The sequence below is a fragment of the Perca flavescens genome, chromosome 2 (assembly GCF_004354835.1).
Source record: "Perca flavescens isolate YP-PL-M2 chromosome 2, PFLA_1.0, whole genome shotgun sequence".
Lineage (NCBI taxonomy): Eukaryota > Metazoa > Chordata > Actinopteri > Perciformes > Percidae > Perca > Perca flavescens.
This window is the reverse complement of record NC_041332.1, coordinates 34,858,856-34,873,983: the sequence shown is the minus strand read 5'-3', so window position 1 is coordinate 34,873,983 and position 15,128 is coordinate 34,858,856. Positions and strand designations below refer to the sequence as shown.

The window sequence follows — 15,128 nt, the reverse complement described above, 5'->3', positions numbered from 1 at the left end:
CAAAAACAAAAGTTACCTAACAGTTAACTGTAGTATATATATGAAGGAACCCAAACAATGGAGCCACACACTGTCTCATTAACAAAGTCCCTACATCACACAGCTGTTCTCAATTATGGCCTGAGTATATCTGAGTAGTCCTTTCCTGAGGACTGTCTGGGCTTTAACTCATTGAATATCTGTTTATTTCATACAAGAGACAATTAATCAACCTGAAGCTATGATTCTTTTGTAAATATGAAGTTTTGGGGGGCAGCAGATTCTCAGCACTCTAGTTACTAGACATCCTAGAGCTTGCATATTGAACTTGATTGTGTGTACCTTGTTAACATGTGTTAACTTTGATTTGGTAGTTTTGATTTTCACACCACACCTGTCATAGTGGATGTTGAGGATTTGATTTTGGCAGGTCTAAATGATTAATGGCGAATATGAAACATGAGCGAATTACAGATTTTGTGTCACAAGTTAATCTGGGCGCAGTTTAACGTTACCACAGCTAACAGCGGTCTCCACTCTGCGTTCGAGCCGCTTCCTCAACAAACACCTCAGATTGTTTCCCATATATGCTGTATGTAGCCTAAGTATAAACACATTAAAGGTCCCATGGCATGAACATTTCACTTTATGATGTTTTTTAACATTAATATGCGTTCCCCCAGCCTGCCTATGGTCCCCCAGTGGCTAGAAATGGTGATAGGTGTAAACCGAGCCCTGGGTATCCTGCTCTGCCTTTGAGAAAAGGAAAGCTCAGATGGGCCAATCTGGAATCTTCCCTTTATGACATCATAAGGGGAAAGGTTACCTCCCCTTTCTCTGCTTTGCCCACCGCCCACAGCTGCCCAGAGAATTTGGCCCGCTCATGAGGAAATAGAGCTACAACCATGGCCGCAAGCTGGTCAGGGCCACACCCCCACCCTCCACCTTGCCCTTCTCTCTCCTCCTCAATAGCATTTAAAGCTACAGACACCGAAATGGCACATCCTAAGGAAAGCTCATTGTGGGACTGGCTCTAGTGGCTGTAATTCTGCACCAAGACTGAATTTCGGGAAAGAGACTTCAGATACAGTATTAGGGGACCACTAAGGTCTATATAAAAGAGACTTCAGATATAGTATTAGGGGACCACTAAGGTCTATATAAAAGAGACTTCAGATATAGTATTAGGGGACCACTAAGGTCTATATAAAAGAGACTTCAGATACAGTATTAGGGGACCACTAAGGTCTATATAAAAGAGACTTCAGATACAGTATTAGGGGACCACTAAGGCCTACAGTACAGGCCAAAAGTTTGGACACACCTTCTCATTCAATGTGTTTCTTTATTTTCATGACTATTTACATTGTATATTCTCACTGAAGGCATCAAAACTATGAATGAACACATATGGAATTATGTACTTAACAAAAAAGGGTGAAATAACTGAAAACATTTCTTATATTTTAAATTCTTCAAAGTAGCCACCCTTTGCTTTTTTTGATAACTCTGCAAACCCTTGGTGTTCTCTCAATGAGCTTCATGAGGTAGTCACCTGAAATGGTTTTCACTTCACAGGTGTGCTTTGTCAGGGTTATTTTTTCCCTTATTAATAAAAAAGCAAAGGGTGGCTACTTTGAAGAATCTAAAATATAAGACATGTTTTCAGTTACAGTGGGGGAAATAAGTATTTGACCCCTTGCTGATTTTGCAGGTTTGCCCACTTACAAAGAATGCAAAAATCTACAATTGTAATCATATGTACATTCTAACAGTGAAAGACAGAATCCCAAAGAAAATTCCAGAAAATCACATCATATGAATTTATTAAAATTGATAACCATCTGATGAGGAAAAACAAGTATTTGACCCCCTGGACAAACAGCAAGTATTCTGGCTCCTACAAGCCAGTTAGTCTTTCTTTAAGACACAGCCCCAATCCGAACCAATTATCTACATCAAATACACCTGCCTCACCTCGTTACCTGTATAAAAGACACCTGTCAACACCCAAACAACCAGCATCCAACATCACCACCATGGGCAAGACCAAAGAGCTTTCTACGGACATCAGGGACAAGATTGTTGATCTGCACAAGGCTGGGATGGGCTACAAGAGAATCGGAAAGCAACTTGAGAGAAAAGATCAACTGTCGGTGCAGTTATCAGGAAATGGAAGAAGCACCACACCACCGCCAACCTCCCTCGGTCTGGGCCTCCACACAAGATCTTGCCTCGTGGGGTGTCCCTGATCATGCGAACGGTGAGGAATCATCCCAAAACGACAAGGGGGGAACTGATGAATCAACTGAAGGCAGCTGGGACCACAGTTACAAAAAAACGGTTGGTAACACACTACGCCCGTCATGGATTGAAATCCTGCAGCGCACGCAAGGTCCCCTGCTCAAGAAGAAACATGTACAGGCCCGCATGAAGTTCGCCATTCACCACCTGGACGACTCAGAAGAGGCCTGGAAGAAGGTGATGTGGTCAGATGAGACCAAAATAGAACTTTTTGGCCTCAACTCAACTCGTCGTGTTTGGAGGGCAAAGAACACCGAGTACAACCCAAAGAACACCATCCCCACCGTCAAGCATGGTGGTGGCAACATCATGCTTTGGGGGTGCTTTTCAGCCAAGGGGACGGGACAACTCCATCGTATTGAGGGGAGGATGGACGGGGCCATGTATCATGGAATTCTGGACCGACATCTCCTTCCCTCAGTGAGAGAGCTGAAGATGGGTCGAGGATGGGTGTTTCAGCACGACAACGACCCTAAGCACACCGCCAAAGCAACAAAAGAGTGGCTGAAGAAGAAGCACATCAAGGTTCTGGAGTGGCCTAGCCAGTCTCCAGACCTGAACCGATTGAAAATCTTTGGAGGGAGCTTGAAATTCGAGTTGCCAGGCGACAACCTCGGAACCTGAATGATTTGGAGGCTGTCTGCAGGGAGGAGTGGGCCAACATCCCTGCCGAAATGTGCACAAACCTTGTCACCAACTATAAAAACCGTTTGACATCTGTGCTGGCCAATAATGGCTTTTCTACAAAATATTAACATGCTGTTTGTCCAGGGGGTCAAATACTTGTTTTTCCTCATCAGATGGTTATCAATTTTAATAAATTCATATGATGTGATTTTCTGGAATTTTCTTTGGGATTCTGTCTTTCACTGTTAGAATGTACATATGATTAAAATTGTAGATTTTTGCATTCTTTGTAAGTGGGCAAACCTGCAAAATCAGCAAGGGGTCAAATACTTATTTCCCCCACTGTATTTCACACTTTTTTGTTAAGTACATAATTCCATATGTGTTCATTCATAGTTTTGATGCCTTCAGTGAGAATCTACAATGTAAATAGTCATGAAAATAAAAGGAAACGCATTTGAATGAGAAGGTGTGTCCAAACTTTTGGCCTGTACTGTATATAAAAGCATCCAAAAAGCAGCATGTCATAGGACCTTTAAACACGATCATGGTACAACATCTGAAAACCTCCTCCTGTTGCCTTGATATTCTACCAACGGGTGTTTTCAAAAGTGTTTTGAATTGTTTGGCTTCTGATCTTCTAAATATTGTAAATACATCTCTGCTCTCAGGTATCTTTCCACAGGCCCTAAAAACTGCAGTCATCAAGTAACTCCTAAAAAAGAACAATCTAGACACGTCACTAATGAGCAACTATAGGCCGATATCAAACCTTCCATTTTTAAGCAAAATCATAGAAAAAGCGTTTTTTCAACAACTCAACCTTTTCTTATCACTCAACAATAGTTTTGATGCCTTCCAGTCAGGTTTTCGACCACACCTCAGTTCTGGGGCCTCTTCTGTTCAACATCTACATGCTTCCACAGGCTCAGATTATGGAAAACAAAAAAATAAGTTACCATAGTTATGCGGATGACACACAAATTTACATAACTTTCTCGCCAGGGAATTATAGCCCAATACAACAACTGAATATGTGCACTGAACAAATTAACGACTGGATGTGCCATAACTTTCTTAAATTAAATGAAGAAAAAACTGAGGTGGTTGTTTTTGGAGCAAAAGAGGAACGATTAAAGGTCAGCACTCAGCTTCAAACGACAATGTTAAAAACAACAGACAAAGCCAGAAATCTTGGTGTAGTCATGGACTCAGACCTGAATTTTAAAAGTTACATTAAGACAATTACAAAATCAGCCTATTATCACCTTAAAAATATATCAAGGGTTAAAGGACTTATGTCCCAGCAGGATTTGGAAAAACTTGTCCATGCTTTTATCTTCAGTAGACTTGACTACTGTAACGGTGTCTTTACAAATCTCCCTAAAAAATCAGACAACTGCAACTGATTCAGAATCTGCTCGATTCTTCACTAAAACCAAGAAAGTGGATCACATCACTCCAGTACTGAAATCTTTACACTGGCTTCCAGTGCCTCAAAGAATTGATTTTAAAATACTTTTGCTGGTTTACAAATCACTAAATGGTTTAGGGCCAAAATACATTTCTGATCTGCTACTACACTATGACCCACCCAGACCTCTCAGGTCGTCTGGGACAGGTCTACTTGTTGTTCCCAGAGTCAGAACTAAACAGGGGGAAGCAGCGTTCAGTTTTTATGCTCCACATATCTGGAACAAACTCCCAGAAAACTGCAGGTCCGCTGCAACTCTCAGTTCTTTTAAATCCAGGCTGAAGACATATCTTTTTAATGTTGCCTTTCTTTAAATAACCTATTTTTAACTGCTCTTTCTTTAAAATTCTTATACTGCACTGTACATTTTATTCTTGTCTTTTAATGATCTTAAATTGTTGTTAATTGTTTTAATGCTTTGAAATTGTTTTTAATTGTTTTTAATTGTTTTTAATTGTTTTTAATTGTTTTCTAACTGTTTTTAATGTTTCATGTTTCATGTAAAGCACTTTGAATTGCCTTGTTGCTGAAATGTGCTATACAAATAAAGCTGCCAGTGCCTTGCCTTGCCTTGCCTAGGCCCGGTGGGGGGCAACTTAGGTCTGGTGGGCCACCATGCTTGCAATACCCTGGGGGAAACCCTGGGATTCTTCAGGACAAGTAATAAGTTCAAGAATGGGAACATGTCAATTTAAAGTAAATAATATGGCCTAATTTGATCCACTTTTGAGCATTACAAATAATAATGCAAAATGATCATCTTAAAATAGAAGATATACTGTCTCTTGCATCACATAAATTATAAACAGGTAAGTAAGTGGTCTTGAAGAGAAATCTTCTTGTTCCGTCTTGTCTTGACTGTCTCTCATTCGGACTCGGACTTGACTTGCCTCAAACCTTTTTGGACTCGTATTTGACTTGACTCAAACTTCTTTGGTCCTGGTCTTGGACTCGTCTTGGACTTGACCAAGGGGGTCTTGACTACAGCACTGGTAGTATCACAGAGAGCTGCGACTTCATCCTCTCTGTTATTAGTTAATTAATCAGTAACATTTTTGAGAGATTTACATTCATAATAATAGTGCACTAACAGTGGATGCATTGTGTTTCTCCAAGCTCTGCAACACTGCCTGTCACTTTCGAATGTTGTGAGGAGGGACTCAAGATCGACCAAAGAATTACTCGCTTCATATTGCCCATTGGGACCAGCCTCAACTTGAACTGATCTACCATTTTTGAAGTGGTCGCAGCAGTTTTCATTGCCCAACTCAACGAAATTCAACTGGACTTCCCCCACTTACTTACTGTTGCGTAAGCCACTCTCTTTTCTTAAGGAAATCCTAGCATCATCTTCATAGCAAATATTATTAATATTGGTTAAAATATCCGAGAGGCCTTTAAGAAGGGAGTGACTTGCATGAATTAGTAAAAATGGATGGTACAGTTTAATAAGTACAGTATCTGTGTTTAATCTGCAGTCTGATGGCAGCAGTGGCCAGCACAGGAGCAGTGACCACTCTTTTTGTGTTGGCAGCGGTTGGTTTACCTGCAAAGGAAGCCTCCACTCTGGTGGTTGTAGAATGGCTCCTGTAAGTTTAATTAGCAGTTAAAGCGTAACTCTCGCCAAAATGCATCCTAGGGTATTTTTTGTGTATGTACGTGAGTCAAACTTTAGTTTAAAAGCATATTTAGGACCGAATTGCCACTTTTAAGATTCACCTTCTTCTCATTTTTGGGTCAAATGGCCTTTTGAATGGGAGAGCTAGGAGCACTCTCATGCTAGTCTCAAAATAGCTATTTTCGAAATACTAGGTGAGTTGTTGAAAACCTTTCTTTTTAGTAAATCTATGTACACAAAGAATGTTGTCAATGCTTGCGTTTAGGTGTAGAGCCAGTGGTGATACTTGAAGCAAAGTTTCATGTTGTGTCGAGCCTTCTTATTATTTCGAAAATAGCTATTTTGAGACTAGCATGAGAGTGCCCTTAGCTCTCCCATTCAAAAGGCCATTTGACCCAAAAACGAGAATACGGTGAATCTTAAAAGTGGCGATCTGGTCCTAAATATGCTTTTAAACTAAAGTTTGACTCACGTACATTCAAGAAGCTTTAAGAAATTGATACAAAATGTAAATAATTGATTACTAAAGCTGCCTTTTCTGCTCCTGGATTGGTTTGCGCCATGCTATTCCTAGATCCATTACTAAAATGTATGTGCAAAGTCCTTCCTTACATCGATTACCTAGTTTTAAACTAGTGGTTTACCAAAACGGGTTGCTCCATTAAAATCTAAACTAGTAAAATCTAAACTAGTAAAAATGTAGGCTAACTGTAAATCGGCTTTAAGTTAGCCTATATCGACGACGTTTTCACTTCTGGGATAGTTCCGGTGCCGCCGGAAATTCCGCCAGATGTCCCTCATTTCGGCCGGATGTCTTGACAGTAACGGTAACCATTTTGTTGCCTCTGTTGGCCCCTTTGGCAACCATCTGTTCAACATTTGTGTTTTTTTTAGTATATAAAAATAAATCAAAACTTACAAAACTGGAAAATCTAATTTCAAAAGAAGTCAATATTTTATTTGGTTGTCTCTGTAAACTTTAAATGCTACATTTGTGCGCAACACAACATTTTAACTGTTGTGCGACTGCTTTCCACACACAAGTGTTTGCAGCGAAAAGATACAGGCAACGCAATTTTCTTCACGTTAACGGCGTATGTTAAAATACCCGGTATCTACTCAGCATTTCAATAATTGTTTTTGAAATGTAATTTTAAAACTTCACAGTTGAAATCATTATTAAACAGCATTTTGATCATGTGTCAGATTTGTCGACCAGTTCTTATCACCTCCTTTATTCTTCATGCTAAATGGGTCATATATTAGCAAGCTAACATACAGTATGTTTTGTCTGTTTGTTCAGTCAGCTACACAACATTTTAGAAGTCCAAAAAGAGAAAGAAAGAAACAGAATTAATGTAAAGCAGCATATATCCTCTGCTTTCATAGTCTGATGTTGTTTCTGCCTTTCAGAGACCACTGGAACACTGCTATCAACGTCCTGGTAAACTGCTTCGGCGCAGCACTCATTTACAGAGTGTCAACACAAGAACTGGAACACATGACAAGGTACAGGTCTACATGGTCTCAGTGTTTTTGTTGTTGTTTTTTAACCCAGTACATTTGCAGAAAAATGTCAGTACATTTTTCAATCTGATACAAATGATTAGTATGAAAGGCTAGTAGCAGAGTGGAGGATCAGCAATCTGCTCCCTAAATCAAATCTATTATGCTCATCTTCTCTCACCATTGATGGCCGTGTTGTGCTTTTTTTTTGCTAGGAGGGATGCCGCGAATCTTGAAAATATTCAGATCAACGTCAGCAGCTCTGATGATGACATTTTCCACAGCGATTCGTCCCAGAATGAGGACATTGTTCTCCAGATGCTGCACACCCCACCAGAATATGTGTCAGTCCAAGACAGCGATGACCAGAATGTGTAGTGTCAACTCAGAGTACAACAAGGACAAATAGGGTGGACTTCATTTGAATTGCACTGATGTAATAAATGTAGTTATTGAATTCATGTTATAGATGTAGTATTGAATTGAACTACATTTATATAATGGATGTAATTGGGTCCATGACGAAAAAGGGTTGGCAAGATGAGAAAATTTAAAAAGTTTAAAAAAGCTTTTTTAAATGTTCGTTAAAATGTATATTTTGTGTTATTGTACGTTTTATTTCATTTGCACAATTTTTTTTTACAAAGATAGGACCAAATGCACCTAAAATGTCAAGTGGTGTAACCACAAAGGAATGATAAATATTTAATATTTCATCCTCTACATTGTTTGTGAGTGCACTCATACAAATATAACTCCTATTTCAAAATTTTACCCCAAAATAGATTTTATAAGGATTAATTCTAAATTTAAATTATATTTGTTATTGCAATATCAAGTGGTAGACGTGCTGGAAACAACTTTTGTTTTCTAAATAATATTGGACAAATTGTGTAAAAAGTCTTAAAAATTTGTTTTTACAGTGGAGTAGAGTTAGAGTATTACATTTTATCAAACATTAATTTACCTGCACATGATCATATTTTCAAGAAAAATACTGGTTACCAGTTACACCACCCGACATGATGCTTCTACAGTCAAAAAACATTCAACAATCCTTGAATGTTTTAGGTGTTTTAAAGCTGCTGTTCATGTACCACATTAGGGGTCACAGTTCAACTGCCTCATTCTATTTTATTAAATTGTTATTGTTATGAAATTATTGTAACATTACAAAGGAATGATACAAACATTTTTATTTAAGGCTAAATCTTTTTTAAAACACTAAGGCCTTGCTTGCACTATAAGGATTTAGCCTAGCCTAGCTAAATAAGCTATCTTGATAAAGTTGTGGATAAATTACTTCCACAAAAAATACTAACAATAAACACGTACAAATAGTTCTAAACAGTAACTATGTACATATAACATCTTGAACCAGTAACTTAACTAGTTATATTTGAAAAGATTGGCCAAACATTAAGAGGCTTGTAGTAGGAGTTACACCATTTGACATTTTAATGTCAGGCATTATAATGGACACATATATCAGCATATGGCCTTGGTATGAATAATCAAATATAATGTTTACACTAAATACAATTTTTTTTTTCAAAAGAATGTTTTTCAATGTTTTATTTGGGTCATACCATTTGACATGTTAACCAAAGAACTGAACTTACCCTAAAAATGTCTTATTAGCTTATATTTATCAGAGAGTTACTAAACTTGTGATGCTGCAGTTATGCTGATCAGGGGTCCTTTTCTCTGATGTAATTTCCTGTCATGTGGTCTTCTTGCTGATTTTAACAAAATGGCACGGTGGTTGTCGGTACACGATCCGTTCTGCCTGCACGATCCGTTCTGCACATGCGCAAGATAATACTGTTTTACCGAGCATACGACCTGCACGATCTGTTCCACCCTAGCCTATGGCTAGCCTCCACCGGGAAGCTAACGTTAGTTTAGCTAACAGCTAATTCAGCTAACCGCTAGCTGACAGCTAGATTCAGTCTAAAATAACGTTAAGTCAGACTTAATGGGAAAAGCAGGCTACAGCTAAATTAAGACTTTACAGTAATAAAAATAAAGATAAATATTGAGTGATTGTATTTTAAATGAGCACAAGTAAAGTAGAACTGACGTAACTGCTGTTATATATGTTAACGTTTATTTTCAAGTTTTATTTTGAGGTTATTTAAGTTATTACATGCTGTCTCAGGTAGCGGTCAGCCGAATTAGCGGTTAGCTAAACTAACGTTAGCCCGGCTGTCGACCGGAAGCGTGGAACAGATCGTGCAGTGTCGTAAATCCTCGTACAACAGCGCATGCACGAACATTTTGCGCATGTGCAGAACGGATCGCGCAGGCAGAACGGATCGTGTACCGACAGTGGTTATACCACCTGACATTTCAGGAAGCTAGCATGACTGACAGGATTCCCTAAAGTAAAATAAATATAAGCATAATTTTTAAGTATATTGTAAAAACGTATAATAACCTTTAATTTAGGTTAATGTCAAAGTAGTTTATGGGATCTTATATTAAGAAATTTGCCAGCTAACATTTGTGGTACAAAATTTTGACGGTTACACCACTTAGACATTCTTGCCATTATCCACCAATTATTCTCTTAAAATTGCCAAAAGCCAAACTCTTTAAAATATGGCCTCTAAAAAAGAATATACTGAAGTAATTTGTCTGTTTTTAAAATTTAATGTATTTAAATTTAATACATTGTCAAAATGAGTGTCACGTCATTGACTTATGGAATTGTAATTGAACAGTATTTATTTCAGTATTTATTGTTAAATAAATAAATGAGGTATTCAGGTATATCAGGATTCCTAGTTTCTGTAGTTTAATGTTAGCTGGACTCCAATCTATTTAAACAACAAGGGACACAGCACTGCGGCATGTTAAAAAGACGAGTCTCAACGCAGTAGTTTTGGACCTTGGACCCAGAAACCGCATTATCAGAACATTGAAACGTCACATCTTAACAAGCGGATATGTGTATTGGTTGTTGTTTACATAACTGAGTAGCTTGATGTGCATAAACACGGAGAGACAGACTCTTGCTATGATTCTAGCTTGCTTCTAATGACATCTAACATGTTAGGTAGCCTAGTATCCTATTGATGTTCAAAATCTGTTTAAAAAATAGGTGATAAATAAAGATATTTGAAATGTGAAATCATTGTTATGTGGACCAATTCCAAAAAATAATACAAACCATTATTCTAAACCAAAATTATGAAAATGGCATATCTTTATTCTATAAAACACATTGGTTATAATATGACTGTTTTTTTCACTTATGGAAGAGTGTAGATTCCAATCACTCATGCATCTAATGGTTAACAAATTGAGTGATCTGCAAAATTAATGTGAACATGTCATTAGATGCACCTGCAAGACAGACTGCAGCAGCCTAAGGCAGGGGTCTTCAACGTTTTTTAAACCAAGGACCCCTTAACTGAAAAAGAGATCAATCAGGGAGCCCCTACTACATATATTGTATAAAATAAAGTTGCATATTAAACTGGGCCTACAATAAAGTGTAGGGCGGCCTAAAGCCTTCATACTTTTTTTGTGCATAGAATACTGAGCTATTAAAATAATAATTGTGGGCATGATTTTATAAATCATCTTTAAATGTTGCACATATGTACATGTGGCACAGTGAATCCTTAGTTTATACTGTATCTGTGGATAGCTATCTTAGTGACTACCTTACCTATAGGCCAGTAAGCCTATCATCAGTGGGGATTTATATTTGCTGATAATATGTTGGATACATGTTAAGACATTTTATTCTGGAAAAAAACTTAAAAAATGAACAATAATTTGGTGGTATTGTTGTAAGAGTTGACAACATAATAGTAAAATGAGACAAATGACAATCTCAAACTAGTCTTTAATGCTACTGTAGTATGGGCCGGAGTACCCCCCGTGATTTTGGGATGCTGACCATGACCTGCAGTGTCCTGACCTTGGCAAGTTCAAAAGTGCATTTTATGGGTTGTATTGCCCATTTAAAAAGTTATTTCAACAGGTAAAAAGTAGCACGTGGGCTATAATCTGTCAGCTATAGGCCATAAAAAGTAATGACCCACACAAACACTATATGCCACTTTGCCCTATTGTAATTTTCATCCTGTGTAAATTATTTTGTATAAGCTATTGTATGTTTACTGTCTGAGTTTGTTTTTGTAGTAGAGGACACGTCTAAGACATTTTTCTATCATGACAGACAAAGTTTTCTGAATCTGAGTCTCATGAATGAAATCAAGTAATTTTGAGGCATAAACAACCTTTCAGTGACAAGGTAGAAGCGCCAATCACTTTTTGGTATGTGGAAAAAAGGAATAGAATGGTTTCTCTCTCTCTCTCCTATTTCCTGTCTTCTTTCTACTGTCTCCAATGTCTAGAATGCCCCCAAAATACTTTCAAAATGCAACAGTATTACAAGTGTTACCTTTTACCTATAAAAAATTCCGAACACCATACACAGAGGTGGAACAGCAGAAAGTATTCCTGTCCTGTCACTGTCCCATGAAATAAAAACAGCAGATAAAAAAGAGCAGAAATAAGACAGCAATAAACTAACTTGAGCATGAATAATATTTGTCAAAAATCTAAATATTTGAATTTAAAACCTTATTTCTATTACTCTGTAATGTTTAGGCCTACTACATGAGGAATTAGTTGTTTCTCTTCCAGAGGTGTCAAGTAACGAAGTACAAATACTTTGTTACCTTACTTAAGTAGAAATTTTGGGTATGTATACTTTACTGGAGTAATTGTTTTACAGCAGACTTTTAACTTCTACTCCTTACATTTTCACGCAATTATCTGTACTTTCTACTTCTTACATTTTAAAAATAGCCTTGTTACTCATATTTCAGTTCGGCTTGTTTTCATTCTGGCTTGTCATCGTTCAAAAAAAAACCTATCCAGATAAATCGCGCCATCCGGAGAGAGTGAATGTGATTGTGGTTGGATGAGAAGTATAAACATATACCATTCCGACACCCTATTGGTTTGTACGCGATCCATCACACCTGCACAGTCCCGGTGCTAATACGGCACCGGTGCCTTAACGACCGTTATCTACCGGACCGAATAGCAGCGCAGATTTCGGTGCCTTATTTAGGTGCCACTTAAATGCCTGCGCTTCTCTCTGATGCTCCGAAAACGGACGTTAGATGGAACTGAAACATCGCCGCACGGGACGCTAGTTAACACTAGACTCGACAGCAGGTAACGTTAGCCTACTGTTAGCAGCTAGCAGCTAGAGTAAACACGGTTAAAATGCTGACAGCTAAACGGTGTAAAGTGTGTCTGTATTTCACTGGAGAGGATTGTAACACCAGACTGTAGCTGCCCTTGTCTGAAAAACACAGACTCAGCCTGAAATAAGTTAGGCTGTGTCTCAAACCGCTTACTTGCACTTCAAACACTTAGTTTTAAGTATATAGTGTAGATAACGCAAAAAGTCAGTGCACTGAAAGTACCTGGATAACCCCCTAAAAACTGTCAAAAAGTTCAGTGTGGAACGATGGACACTACGCGCACTAAATGGGCGCCATCTTGACTACGCAGCGGAAAGGGAAGGGGCCAGGGACGTCAACCGGCAGCTGATTGGATGAACGCGTCAAGTGGGTCTGGCTTCTCCCGGATTTCACAACAGAGCATAATGGCGGCTCGTTCAGAATGCAATCTCGTATTTTACGAAAATAGTTCACCGAAACGTGTTTCTGAAAACAATTTAAGCGAGAAATAGGCCATGCAGTTGCTGAATCTGTCTTCATTTCAGATCAACAAAGGTCACTTTAACAGATTTTCGTCAAATTTTCAGAGTCGGCGGGGCGAGCCGACCGCTCGTCATTTCCGGTAAGTGTTTTAACATAAGTGTTTCGTTTGGGACGACACTAATGGTGCGTTCTTTTTGTCTTGTAATCGCGACTAGTAGCTCGAGTGTGACGTCACATCCATGTTGAAAAAACAAATAACCGCGGGTTGTTGGGTTCTTTTTGTCACACAATGCTACGGGTCGGAGAAAAGATGGATTTTTGTAACATTTTTAGTAACATTTAGGATTCTATTCACCCAGTTATTGACATATTTCACAAATATATTTCACAGTTTGATACATGAAAATTACGTTTTGATTAACGTTAGGCTACTGCTCTGCTTTCTGCTCAAGACTCGGCTTAAAGCCATTGTTGTCATATAGCAACCGAGCGTCTCTAGCCAATTTCAGCTGCACAAGCTACAAAATAACTAATTAGGCGGTATTTAACTCCTAATAAGACTGTAGCGACATGCCTATATGTAGCAGTATACAGTGCTATGTGTACGACTTCTTCATTTGGTTACAACAAAGACAAAAGTGCTTAAAATTGTAGAAAACCACAATGTTTACTACGTGTGATGCAGACGTTTTTGTAAAAATAAGCTAACGATTGTGTCATAACCAAGTGACTTACTGTCGCATAGTAGAGGAATTACCGTATAGTACAGGAGAAGCTCGCAGGCAGTTTTGACTTACATGAGCTGTTTAGGTTTAATTACTAATGTTAACTAGCATGTTAGTTAGCATTAATTAGCCTGTGCCCATGTTATCTCCTTACATACACCCAGGGGCGCCGTATAGGGGGGAAAAGTTAGGACGATTCCAAGGGCCCATGACTGACAGGGGCCCCAAAAAATAGGTAATAACTAATTATAAACATAAACTAATTAACCATCATCGTTCAGTATATATTTCAAATATAATAATACAATTAATGATCTCTCTGTTTTTACTTGTTTTTGGCAGTAAAAGTTAAATATCCCCATTGACCAAAAAGTAAACATCCATATCTACCGATCACCCCCCTGTATTTGCATGAAATGGTTTGGTCCTGCCTTAGAATTTAAGGACTTTCATAAAAAAACAGGAAGTGAGATAGCAGAAATGATTGAAAATGTGTTTGATGACAAAGGGATAGACATTGGAGACTGCAGAGGGCAAGGATATGACAACGGGGCAAACATGTCAGGAAGAGTGAAGGGAGTCCAAGCCCAGATATTAAAGAAAAATCATCTAGCTACATTTTCACCCTGTGCCTCACACACCTTAAATCTTGTAGGTGTGCATGCTGCACAGACAAGCCCAGAAGTAGCAACATTTTTTGGCTGCATCAATCACCTTTACTCACTTTTTAGTGCCAGCCCAGAACGCTGGGCCATCTACAAAGAGAAAACAGGTTGCTCTTTGCATCGCCTCTCAGACACTCGCTGGAGTGCAAGAATCATGGCTGTTAAACCTGTAGCACAGCACCTTCCTTCTGTCATTGAAGCCCTTGACAGTATACTCACGACATGTAGTCTTACCAGCGAGGCCAGATCAGAGGCTAGTGGTCTGAAGAACTACTTCATGTCATTCAATGCTATTGTCCTACTCACTGTCTGGCTCAAAGTACTGCAGTGCATTGATGACAGGAATGTGGTTATCCAGTCTGGAAAAATCTCTCTTGACACAGAGGTAGCCAATATCAGTGCCTTAACTAAAGAGATGCAGGCTCTTAGAAATGGATGGGAGTCACTCCTGTCTGAGGCAACACTGATTGCAACACAAATAGATGTTACACCTCAGTTTAGCAAGGAACACAGTCGGCAAAAGAAAAGGAA

General features: G+C 38.6%; 1 protein-coding gene across 4 annotated transcripts in view; it reads right to left on the bottom strand.

Annotated features, from left to right (window-relative positions):
• The window catches only part of LOC114548901 (endonuclease V), a 124,759-nt gene that overhangs the window by 107,789 nt on the left and 1,842 nt on the right, over positions 1-15,128 (bottom strand). The gene's annotated exons all lie outside the window — the stretch shown is intronic.